Source organism: Geotrypetes seraphini, chromosome 6 (assembly GCF_902459505.1).
Source record: "Geotrypetes seraphini chromosome 6, aGeoSer1.1, whole genome shotgun sequence".
NCBI lineage: Eukaryota > Metazoa > Chordata > Amphibia > Gymnophiona > Dermophiidae > Geotrypetes > Geotrypetes seraphini.
Window position 1 is genome coordinate 67,637,933 of NC_047089.1, and position 13,023 is coordinate 67,650,955.

At 40.6% G+C, this 13,023-nt stretch overlaps 1 protein-coding gene across 10 annotated transcripts in view; it reads left to right on the forward strand.

Annotated features, from left to right (window-relative positions):
• Positions 1-13,023, forward strand: part of ENOX1 (ecto-NOX disulfide-thiol exchanger 1) — a 628,466-nt gene that overhangs the window by 512,313 nt on the left and 103,130 nt on the right. The window contains exons 13-14 of one of the 10 annotated variants that reach the window (XR_004539889.1): positions 970-1,476; positions 8,246-8,472. The exons of the other annotated variants lie outside the window; for them this stretch is intronic. The gene's annotated coding sequence lies outside the window, so the exon portion shown is untranslated. Of the gene's footprint in view, positions 1-969; positions 1,477-8,245; positions 8,473-13,023 lie in introns of those variants that run through there. 10 annotated transcript variants of the gene reach the window in all.

A 13,023-nucleotide genomic window follows, 5' to 3' on the forward strand; every position in this document is an offset into this window, starting at 1 on the left:
ACCATAATATTCAAAGTGCAGAGAGGGAGATTGAAATTAAAGGGAGATACATTTTTATAAGATTCAAGGTAAAGACTTTATATGGCTGAAATCCCACGGTCTTCACATTTTAGAATCCCCACCCTCACCACTGGTTAACCCCTTAAGGTCCAAAAAAGATCTTAGATGATCGGGAATGAAAAAAACATATCTTAAACCCAAATATTTAACAGTACATAAAGGTAGCACCCAATCTCCTCGTCTCATCCCTCATTACAAGAAATTGTTTTCACCTTTCCTTTGTTGCTTTAGTTACGTCAGGATATATCCATAAATATTGACCACAAAAGAGGGTTCCAAGTTTTCTGAAGGACAATCTCATAATTGAATTAAGGTCTTTTAAAAAAATAAAGTTGACAGTTAAAGAGGCGCTTTCCTTGATATCTGAAAGAGAATTCTACAAAACTGCCATAAGATTCTATTTATTTATTTATTTAAATTCTATACTGTTTTTTTTTCAAAATGGTTTACAGAGAATTACATACATAAAATATTAAAAAGTCTGTACAAAATAAGAACCAAAACAAACAGATTCAGTTTTTACATAAAATCAATTGCTCAAAGAAATGCATCCACAAATAGTCATGTTCAATAGCCACATTCTCACCTATAGGTACATCATTAATTTCAGAATTTTTTTGTTAAGAAACAGGTAAATAATAAGCTTTATGTATTGGTGGAATCTGATCTTGAGGAAAATTCAGGTTTTCTATGAAAAATTTTTGAAGACCTCAATTGGTGTCGTAGCTGGAATTTTTTGACAGTTTAAAACTCTTAAGGTTCAAACGACGCTTATAGTTCTCAATCTATTCAATCTTACGTGAAACTAAAGCTTGTTCTTTAATTATTGTAGAAATTGAGTTTTTCAAAATTGCAGACTCAATTTGAATCTTGTTCATGCATTCTTGTTTCACTTTTTCAACATTCAAGGAAAAAGCATCCACTTTAGTTACAAGTACCTCCATGTCCAATGCGGTTTTCCCCACCTTCTCATCCATTTTCTCCATGGCCTCAAGGAGTGTCTCCAATGTAACACCAAGGCTTACTGCTGACTTTCCGACTCCCTGAGCGTTCTTCCGGCCCTGCTGTCCAACCATGAGTGTAACTCCACCCAATACCAGCCCCGGGGTTTCCTCCTCCTTTCTCCCAGGGCGATCCTGCTGGACAAGGAGGCACAGAGATCGTTGGCGGCAAGAAAGATGTATAGGAATCCAGAGATTCAAGCGCTCCCTCTCTTGAATCTGTTGCGGATGTCTGCCAACACTGGGATAACCGAGGGTCAGCGGGGATCCGCCGCTCCAAAAAACTGCTGGAGCGTCAACTAAGCTTGGAAAGGACATGAGATCCGGTAATTGCACAGCTCTCACAGTTCCCTTCCTCTTTGTAAGAGGCATATTTGAAGATAACAAAACCGCAGCGTCCCAAAGCGATTTAAAGGTAAGCTAAATGCAAGAAAATCAGAGCAGCCAGAGTGTCGCTAATAGCCGTCCACCATCTTGACTCCCCTCTGGCCGCAATTCTTATGTTCTTAAATGATTGTGTATCACATTTAAGCCCATCTTCAGCTACTTGTACTAGTATTCTACTTTTAATTATAGATTAAGCTTCAGATAGGCTCCATACCAGTACCTTTAGTAGACATCATATCATAGAATTACTTTCAAAGGTTCTCTGTACAACAGTAACCTTTCCATTGTAATCTTTGATTAATGTGAAAGGAGCATACAGTAATAAAGGTTTCATCTTCTACTTTCTTGTAGAGCAAGCTGTAGTAATTAGGCTGTGCTTAGAGTAACAAAAGACATTCTAACAAAATATTTATAAGATACACATACTATTTACATTCATTTCCCAATGTTAAAGTATGACTTGAAATATTTTTAAGTAAACCTCTAGAGAATATTACAGAACATTATTTCCAGCTGCCTCTTTGTTTCATGTAAATTTCCAGCTTTGATGGAAGCCATATTCTGCATTTTATAAATATGCTGTGAGTGTTAAGGTGCTGTGGCTTCCTAAGGGCAGCGGTTCTCAACCCTGTCCTAGGGGGCCCGCAGCCAGTCAGGTTTTCAGGAGATCCCTAATAAATATGCATAAGGGAGATTAGCATATAATGGAGGAGACAGGCATGCAGATATCTCATGCATATTCATTATGGATCTCTGGAAAACCAGACTGGCTAGGGGAGTGAATACTTTTCGTAGCTATTTAGTGAAGTATGGTGAGTACCGTATTTTCACGCAGATAACGCGCACCCGTGTAAAACGCGCACACGGGTATAGCGCACAGAAACCACGATTTTATGTACAAAAACTTTTGTATACCGCGCTCACGGGTATACCGCGCATGCTGCCCGACTGTCCTTTCGCCCGCCCCGACTCTCCTCTGGCCACCCCAACTCTCCTTTCGCCCTCCCCGACTCTCCGTGCGCTGTCCCAACTATCCGTTCACCCTCCCTGACTTTCCGTGCACTGCCCCGCCTCTCCCTGCGCTGTCCCAACTCTTCGTTCACCCTCCCTGACTTTTCGTGCACTGCCCCGACTCTCCGTGCGCTGTCCCGACTCTCCGTTCACCCTCCCTGACTTTCCGTGCACTGCCCCGCCTCTCCGTGCGCTGTCCCGACTCTCCGTTCACCCGCCCTAAGGCGCGTGGGCCAATCAGAATAGGCCCTGGAGCCTTAGGTCCCACCTGGGGGCGCGGCCTGAGGCACATGGTCGGGTTGGGCCCATGTGCCTCAGGCCGCGCCCCCAGGTGGGACCTAAGGCTCCAGGGCCTATTCTGATTGGCCCACGCGCCTTAGGCCCCACCAGTAGGCGGAGCTTTGGGACGGATGGGCCAATCCGGCCTCATTCCGTCGTTGGCTGCCTGCCGGACAGGCGGGTTTGGCTCCCGGCTGTCCGGCCAACTACCAAAGGTACGGGGAAGGGGGGTGGGGGTGTCGTGGGGGTCGGCCAGGGGGGTCGCGGGTCGGCTGGGGGGGCGGTCGGAGGTTCTTGGGGGGGGGGCGGTCATTGGAGGGAGGGGGGTTTGCGTTGAGGGCAGGAGGGCCTGGGATCCCTCCTGCCCGTAATGTAGTGCGGGGTGGGGGTAGGGGATCGCTGTGGCCAGGAGGGTTTGGGCTCCCTCCTGGCCTGATATTGTCGGGGAGTTGGGGAGTCGGCCGGGCAAGAGGGCTTGGGCTCCCTCTTGCTCCGATCGTGGATGCGGGTGCGGGTGGGAGCGCGTGCGAGCGGTCGTTCGGGGTGGGGGTGCGAGCGGTCCTGCTGGGGGGGGTGAATCGGGCGTCGGGCGGGGTGGGAACTATGTAAAAAAAAATTTGTATACCGCGCTCACGCGTATAACGCGCGAGGGGTATGCGCGGTAGGTAAAAACACGTATAACGCACGCGTTATATGCGTGAAAATACGGTAATAGGAAAACCGGACATGTCCTCTTGTTAGAGGACTGTAAGGGCTCCCAGATGGACTTTCCAAACCCCAACATTTGTCTAGGTTTTGAAAAGCCCTGATGAGCTCCAACCCCATCTGGAGGGCATCTGAGCTTCCATGGATGATGTCACACACACCCGCGCATGCTCCAGGCCTTCCAGATGCAGCTGGAGCTCATTCAGAAGAAAGGAGGAGGTTTTGTGGGGGCAGGGCTTGGGGTGGAATGGGTGGGGCTGGAGGCAGAATGGGGCGGGATCATATGTACGGGGTTTCCCGGAGAAAAATATGATAACCCTAGTAAGTAAAGAACTGCAACATACTATAACTGGATTAACAAAACTGGGCTTCTTTCATGGTTTTTTTTCCTATCACATTTGCTGTGCAACTAATTTTTCCGGTAATTTCTTCAAATACAGGAAACATTAAAACCCCTTTTCTCAGTGATTAACACAGAACACAGCAAGTGAAAGGAGGCGGCAGAGGCAGGATTGTGTAGTTTAAAGTAGTATTTGCTATACAACAAACATCGAAAAATGAAGTGTATTATAATGCACTGTCCTATATATATATATATATATATATATATATATATATATATATATATATGGGAAGGGCAATTTTGAAAGCCATTTCTTGGGATAAAACAGTGTTTAATCCACAGAAATATGGTATTTGAAAATTGTCCACTTTGGGCCTGATTCTATAAAAGAGTGCCCAAAAAAATTTGTGCCGACTAGAGTGTCCATTAGTATGATTCCACAAGAAGCACATACCTTTTATACGAGGGATCTTCAAAAAGTTTCCGCACTTTTATTTTTTTAAACTAAACTAAACCTTAAGTTTGTATATTGCATCATCTCCATAAAGATAGAGCTCGGCACGGTTTACAGGTAAATTCAATAAACGAGGGAAGGACATAATAATAAATTAGAGGTTATGAAGAGGATAGCTAGCTTTACATTTTAAATAGATAGCTTTACGTTGTGGAGAAAAGCCTTTGGAATAATTGGAAGGAGCTTTCGGAATAATTGGACTGAGCCTAGGTTCCGCAGTGGGGCAGGGAGGTTATTCCAAAGCTCAGTGAATTTGAAGAAAAGGGATTTCCCTAATTTACCTGCATACATGACGCCTTTTAACGAGGGGAAAGATAGTTTGAGTTTGTGGGCGGATCTGGTAGTGTCAGGTCTCGAAGAATTCCAGGATAGTGGGATTAGGGGAGGAAGAAGGCCATGTAGGATCTTGAAAATTAGGCAGGTACATTTAAAGCGAATCCAAGAAATCACCGGAAGCCAGTGAAGTTTTGACAGAAGCGGGGAAACATGATCAAATTTTTAAATTTATTAAATTAAATATCTCAAAAGCAAATTACATCACTTTTCCACATTTATTTAGCTATTTAAAACATTTCTAGCCCGCATATCCAAGTTCTATGCGGGTAACAGCATTACATACCTAATTAATACAAGACCTAACAAGCCATAAAATAATAACATACAGCTATTTTGTGATACATTTTTCCTATGACATTCTATGACACACCCTCATACCACTTCTCCCGCCCCGACCATTTCCTGCGAAAATATAAAAGTGTGGAAACTTTTTAAAGAACCTTCGTAGAAACGCACTTAGCACCTATGTACGTCCCGTAACTTAGGCGCACCCATTTAGGCAATGCCAATGCCTAAGTTGTGCGTGGATCGCACATATTCTATAACAATGCACATAACTTTTAAGAACACCCACGATCCTGCTCTGGCGATGCCATGGCATGCCCCCTTTTCAAATTCATGCACTGCAATTGCCGCATATTTTTATAGAATCGCACTTTCCAAGTTATGTGCATAACATTTAATTAGTTCCAATTAGTGTCAATTATGATATATTGGCAATTATAAGTGCCAATTAGGCCACCCCCCCATATTAAAAATATTTTTAATAATTTTATTTTTATATCCTGTCCACCCCAGAGAGCTCAGAACGGGTTACAGTTTAACATTCACAGTGTTACAGTATAATATTACATAGAATTACAACCTCTCCACCCAATGCTGGGCTGTGGTGTAAACAAAATAAACAAAAATGACGTTTCCTCTCTCTTTTAGGTCCTAGCTCACGCTTGCTGTCTAACACCAGCTCTGGCAGGATACACTTTTTAAATATGACATATTGTAATCGCAAAATAGAAAATAAAATTATTTTTCTACCTTTTGTTTGGTCATTATTCAAATCATGTTGGTCCCAGGCTCTGGTTTTAGTTTGTCTTCTGTTAACTTGCTCACCAGGGTCTCCTACCCATTTGATGTTTTCTTCTTTCTCCATGCTCACCATTCATCTTCCATCTCTGGACCTTCCCTTCCACTGCCATAGCCAACATTTCTTTCCCATTGTTTACCATCTCTTGTCTTTCTCTCTCTCTCTCCCTGCCTTGTGCCCTGTGTCAAATCTCTCTATTCCCTTCCATGCAGCATCTCTCTCTTTCTCCCCTCCATTATCATAAGCAACATTTCTTTCTCTCTTCTCATGCACTATCTCTCCCTGCCCTCCAGCACCCTGTCCAACATCCTAAGGACCAAGACATCTAGATAGCCGATTTTTAGAAAAAAAATAATAGACGTCTAGTGGTTTCGAAAATGGACATTTTCGACTCCCAATTTTTGGATGCATTTTTCAAGAGATCCAAATTGAACTTAGATGCACTATCAAAAATGCCCCTTAATGGATTTTTTTCACACAATTTGCAGTATTGTTTTTCTCCTGTAAGTTCCACAATGGCCAATCCAGGACATAAGAACCTGGCAGAAGGCCAAATTGTAGCAACATTCCATGTTATCAATCCTAGGGGAGGCAGTAGTTTCCCCCATGTCTCTCTCAATAGCAGACTATGGACTTTTTCTCCAGGAACTTGTCCAAACCTTTTTTTTTTAACCCAGCTATGGTTGACCACTATTATCACATCCTCTGGCAATGAGTTTGAGAACTTAACTGTTCTTTGAGTGAAAAAATATTTCCTCCTATTGATTTGTAAAAATATTTCCATTCAACTTCTTTGATTGTCCCCTAGTCTTTGTTATTTTTGATAGAGTAAAAAATAAAAAACAAAAGTAATTGACCCCAAAATATCCACAAAGAAAAAAATCCAGAGAAAACAAAAAAAAACTCTGTGGAGTGACGATGTTCCTAAATGGACTTTATTTGAAAGTGTCAAAGTTCCAAAGGTACACTGAAATCATCCACATAAAATAATTTCATCCACATAAAAATAAATCATCCACATAAAAGCCTTAAAGGACCTAGTCCACTAGGGATACAGGACCCAACATGGTCCGCGTTTTGACAAAAAGTCTTCTTCAGGGATCCCTAGGGGTCCTATAAAGGTGAATACGTGGGAAACAATTGTGTGGTGAGCCGGAAGTGAGACACTGCTTGCATAGAATAAAAAATAAATCAACAATTCACTTGTATCCACACTACACCACTCAGAATTTTATAGTCCTCAATCATATCTCCCCTCGGCCATCTCTTTTCCAAGCTAAAGATCCTTAACCCCTTTAGCCTTTCCCCATATAAGAGGAGCTTTTTGTTTGCTATTATTTGAACCATTTCTAATTCCGCTATATCTTTTTTTGAGATGCTTTCAATTCTGGTTGTTGAAATACTCAAGGTGAGTTTGCACCATGGAGCAATACAGAGGCATTCTAATATTCTTGGTCTTTGTTTATCATTCCTTTCCTAATAATTTCTAGCATCCTTTTTTTCTTTTTCAGTCACCACTGCACATTGGGCAGAAGGTTTCATATATTGTCTACAATGACAGCTAGGTCTTTTTCTGGGGTGATAGCCCTAGCATTTGGTAACTATGGTTTGGGTTATTCTTCCCAATGTGCATCATTGTGTGTATGCTCACATTAAATTTATTTAATGCTATTTGGATGCCCAGGTTTCCAGTTTCCTAAAGTCTTCCTGTAATTTTTCACAGTCCTCATGTGTTTAACAATTTTGTTCCAATTTCCAGATAATTTATATATGTTAAATAGCACCAATCCCAGTACAGAACCCTGTGGCACTCCACTATTTACCTTCTTCCTTTAGAAAAAAAATGGCCATTTAAGCCTACCCTTTGTTTTCTGTCCAATAGCCAATCCACAACATAACATTGCATCCTATCCCAAGACTCTAATTTTTTCAGGAGTCTCTCATGAGGAACTTTGTCAAAAGCTTTCTGAAAGTCTAGATCAGGGCTGCCCAAGTCCTGTCCTTGAGATCTACTGGCAGGCCAGGTATTCAGGATATCCACAATGAACATGCATGAAAGAGATTTGCATATTATGAAGGTAGTGCAGGCAAATCTCTCTCATGCATATTCATTGTGGATATCCTGAAAACCTGGCCTGCCAGTAGATCTCGAGGACAGGACTTGGGAAGCCCTGGTCTAGATACACTATGTCAACTGGCTCACCTTTATCCAAATGTTTATTCCAGGGGTCTCAAAGTCCCTCCTTGAGGGCCGCAATCCAGTCGGGTTTTCAGGATTTCCCCAATGAATATGCATAGGATCTATGTACATGAACTGCTTTCATGCATATTCATTGGGGAAATCCTGAAAACCCGACTGGATTGCGGCCCTCAAGGAGGGACTTTGAGATCCCTGGTTTATTCACACCTTCAAAGAAATGAAACAAATTGGTGATACAAGACTTCCCTTGGCTGAACCCATGCTGACTCAGACCCGTTAAACCATGTTTATCTACATGCCCCATAATTTAATTTTTTATATTTAGTTTCCACAAGCGTTTGACAAGAGCGTGTCTTCAAAGACAAGTTAATAACAAACATAGCTCTTTTGGAATGAAGCTGAATACTTTAGTCATGATGGAAGACTTGTTCCTGAAGAAGCTCCCATAGAAGTGAAACGGAAGCTCCGTTGAACCTTCAGTCTTCATTTCCAGCTAAGTGTTTGTTCCATACAGTAGCAATATAGAGTGTGGTGGCATAAATATAATTTGAATAAGCAAACAAACCGGGGTGGGGGTGGGTGCGGGGGACTGCACTTCTTCATTCTAACGTGCAGCGCCTGTGAGCAATTGAAGTCTTTTTCCACCCGTAATAGAAATCTTTAAAGATACTTCAACGAGTGAATGAATTTTGTATGTGGATAGTTCTTTCAATGTATGATTTGTAAGCAACATTGCTGTAGGGTTAGAGGGAAAAGTATGTCCTTTTGTGGATGTCACAAAGATTGGCAACAGAGTGACGTGAAATTGCAAGGAAGGAAATTTCAAAGCAATAATATCATGAAATATTTTTCCTTGGAGAGTTCATGATGAATGCATGGTATGCTCTTCCATAGGAAGCGGAGAAGTCAAAAACAGTGTCAAAATTCAAAAAGCTGAGGATAAAGATAGAGATTCCCTAAATGGTATAAAAGTATGGAGTATTTCCACTCACAGTGAAACATAAGAAACTTTCACAAAAAGGCATAGAGGAGTTAGATTGCGTTGGGCATCTGTTACAACCCCAGTAACAATATTGGATTTTTGAGATGAATTCCACATTCCCATATGGACTAAATGAAAATATTGAATGGAACACTATTATTTAAATTTCAATCACGCTGTTCCTTTGACGTCACCATGGCCTCTTGTTAATCGGCATACACCTAGTCCCTCCTCTCAGTCGCTGCTCGGCTCAGCGGCTTTTGCTATGATAATTTTCTTGCTGTCTATTATGAATTGATATGTACAGTAAGAGGAGGTTCCTGATGAAGGATTTTCTTCGAATCCGAAACTGAAGTTCAGTAGAACTACCACTACTCTTTAGAGACGAGCTGAAAAATGAACTGAATTTACCAACGAGGCACTGTTATTGGGAGCAAAGATGGCCTTTACTGGCTCTTCAATATGAGATAAGTCCGCATGTCCAAAACCTATGTCCCCGCTCTCTTGGCTTCTGCTCTGCCGCTCCAGCACTAGTCTCTGGCTCTGACAGACCTCGAAGAGATTTTAGCGCTGACGGATCCTAACACTTTTCCCTCCCTATGCTGAGACGGATCCGTCAGTGCAAAAATCTCATCAAGGTCTGTCAGCGACAGAAACTACAAGCGCCACGGACACGGACCGACACGGACCTCAGATTTTTAAGGCTGGACGGGTTTAGGTCCGTGAGGTCCGCGTTTTACCCCTTCCCCTTAAGATAGCAAACAATGAAGTAGGCCATTAGGAAAGTTACAGTTTTTAAAGCTCAGACCCAGTGATAACTAATGAAGCTGCAGTGTTTTATTATCCAGCTCTGTGACTTTAGTTAAGTTTCAGGTTTGTTATAAATTTGATAAACTGCTTATCGAATATCTTAAGCGATGTTAAAATTAATTTTTTTTAAAAAAAGATAATCACAATAACCAGGTCAGACTAACACAAAAGTGGGAAAGGGGGGGGAGAAATACAATAATTGAAAGGAAAGAGGGCTCCTTTTACTAAGGTTTGCTAGCGTTTTTAGCGCATGCAGGAAATTACCGCGCGCTACACCGCACACTACGCTTCTAGAACTAACGCCAGCTCAATGCTGGCGTTAAGGTCTAGCGCGTGCAGCAATGTAGCGCGTGTTATTCTACACGTTAAAGCCCTAACGCGGCTTAGTAAAAGAGGGAAACACAATAGAGAGGGTATTAAAATTCAATAAGATAATAAAGCATATAGACGGCATTAATGATCATATGCATCTTTAAATGAAAATGTTTTTAAATTTGATTTAAATTTAGTAAGAGAAGAATCTTCCTGAAGGTACATAGGCATACTGTTCCAGAATGATGGAGCAGTGACAGAGAAAATTGATTTTCTGGTCATATCGTATATTATATGAAGTGGTGGTGGAATTGCTAATAAGTTTTGATTGCTTGAGCGTAATGATCGTTAAAGTCTGGGATCTTCTAGAAAATGCTGGCCAACAACTTTTTATTTTTGTCTGCTTGACTGTTGTCATAACAACCTCCTTTTTATCCAGTCTATCTGCAGTTTGGCTGGGTACAACGTTGCTGCATAGGCATTTCTTAATTTCCTGAAATTGCTGATGCAGCTTAGCAGTTTCAGAGCTCAAATCTTAGAAAATCATACTTTCATCTTTCTCATGTGATAGTGCATTGATTGCCTAGATAAACGGGTAATAATTTATGCCTTGATTACCAGGCTTGGATTGCCATCAGATTTAGGGCTCTTATGTAGGGTCTTTTGCCACATTGTTTCTTAAACGCCTTTTTCAGATTTCCCCGGCAGTTTTCCACGCAGCGCATGTCCTTTTCCAATAGAATGCGCATGCACGATGGTTAGGGCATGTACATCTATCAGGAAAGAGCATACACTTCTCCTGATTCTTTAAAAAGTGCCAAAAATTGTGCACTCAATTTTGCTCTCGTACCCAAATTCTGTACACAATTTAATTAAATAACAAGATAATTAACCCTGATAAGCATTTTATAAGCTATTTTTGGCATTAATTTGAATCAAAGGTTATGCACAGAAACAGGCGTGACTCAAAAAAGTGGGCGTGGAAATGGGTGCCTTTAAATTACACATGTAATTATAGAATTAGGGCATACATGCCTAAATTTAGCTATGTTTCCCAGGCATAACATCTATTCTCTAAACTAGTGGTCTCAAACTTAAACCCTTTGCAGGGCCATATTTTGGATTTGTAGGTACTTGGAGGGCCTCAGAAAAAAATAGTTAATATCTTATTAAAGAAATAACAATTTTGCATGAGGTAAAACTTTTTATAGTTTATAAATCTTTCCTTTTGGCTAAGTCTTAATAATAATATTGTAATTTATAGCTAAAGAGACATATGATCCAGAAACTGTTTTATTTTCCTTTTGTGATTATGATAAACATACCGAGGGCCTAAAAATAGTACCTGGCGGGCTGCATGTGGCCCACGGGCTGTGAGTTTGAGACCACTGCTCTAAACCATTCCTAACTTTAACTGCAGCTTATAGAATAGTGTTTTTAAGGGCACCATCTAGAGAATTTAGCCACTATGTGCAAATGGTATGCACTCTTTAAGGAGAGTGTGTGCTATGTGCATATAAATGGTGCCCTACCTAACTCAGTGTCTCTCAAACATTTTTAGCTCCAGCACACTAAACAGAGCAAATGTTTTTTTTGCGACACATTATAATTGAAATTATAAAATTGCAAAACCAACAAAAAATTTTATTTGAGAGTTATTTATTTTAAGTTCTTTAAAATATGTATGAGTACCGTAATTGTAACAATGGTGAAACTAAAGTAGATAAAATAGAATTGCTAATCAATGCGATGGATGTGCTTGTTTTTGAGTGCAAATTAACTCAAAATGCGGCTTGATAATCAACAAGCAAACACACATTTCATCATCCACCATCTGCAGTCGTTCTCTTTTTTTCGATTTAATTTCTGTCAGAACTGAAAATTCAAGTTCACAAAGATAAGAAGATCCAAACAGTAACAACGCCTTGATTGCTTTGTTGCTCAAGTTAGGATTACTACTGCTTAAAAAATAAAAATAAAATTACTTGCCATTAGTTTTCAAGGACAAATCACGACAAAGAATGATGCTTGTCTTGGTGGTTGTGTCCGTATGTACACAGATACTCATAAAGACAAAAAAACAAAAAACCTAAGATTGCCAATAACTTTAAAAAAAATCAACGAAATTTGGCTATCAATATGGAGAGAGTAAAAAAATCTCTCACCATATAAAACCTGCTACAACAGTGGTCTCAAACTCTTGGCCCGGGGGCCACATGCGGCCCGCCAGGTTTATTTTGAGGCCCTCGGTATGTTTATCATAATCTCAAAATTAAAATAAGTTTCTTGATCATATGTGTCTTTAGCTATAAATTACAATATTATTATTAAGACTTAGCCAAAAGAAAGATTTATAAACTATAAAGAGTTTTACCTCATGCAAAATTGTCATTTCTTTAATAAGACATTAACTTTTTTTTTTTTTTTCTGAGACCCTCCGAGTACCTACAAATCCAAAATGTGGTCCTGCAAAAGGTTTGAGTTTGAAACCACTGTGCTACAACCATGCAATATGGGAATGCAAATCAAACTTAGAAATTTATAGGGAACAGACCTCCGTACTGGGGAACTAAAGATTCTATAAGATCCCCCGGGCTGGCGACTCATATGGGAACAAGCCCTATAATCTAAAATGAGTCTGTCCCATACATCATAATGTCTGTGCCTTTTTAATGATAGTTATAAGTGAAAAATCACCATCCCAAAACTAGTAAAACCATATATATATCCCCTCTTTGAAATGGGAGAAAATTGACTTCAGTTTTCTATGTCACTATACAGTATATAATTACACGATATCAGCACAATGAAAAAATATATCAAAAGTATCAACTTATCTGTGTTGAAAGGAAAGTCCGTTCTTGCCCAATAGAGCTCTGTTTCGCTGTCTTCCTCAGGAGCTGAACCCCTATGCAAAAATCATGGCTGATTCAAAACGATGGTAAAAACCTATTCCAAAAGCATTGAAGGTGAGCTCTAAAAGGACTTTACTCCCTTTT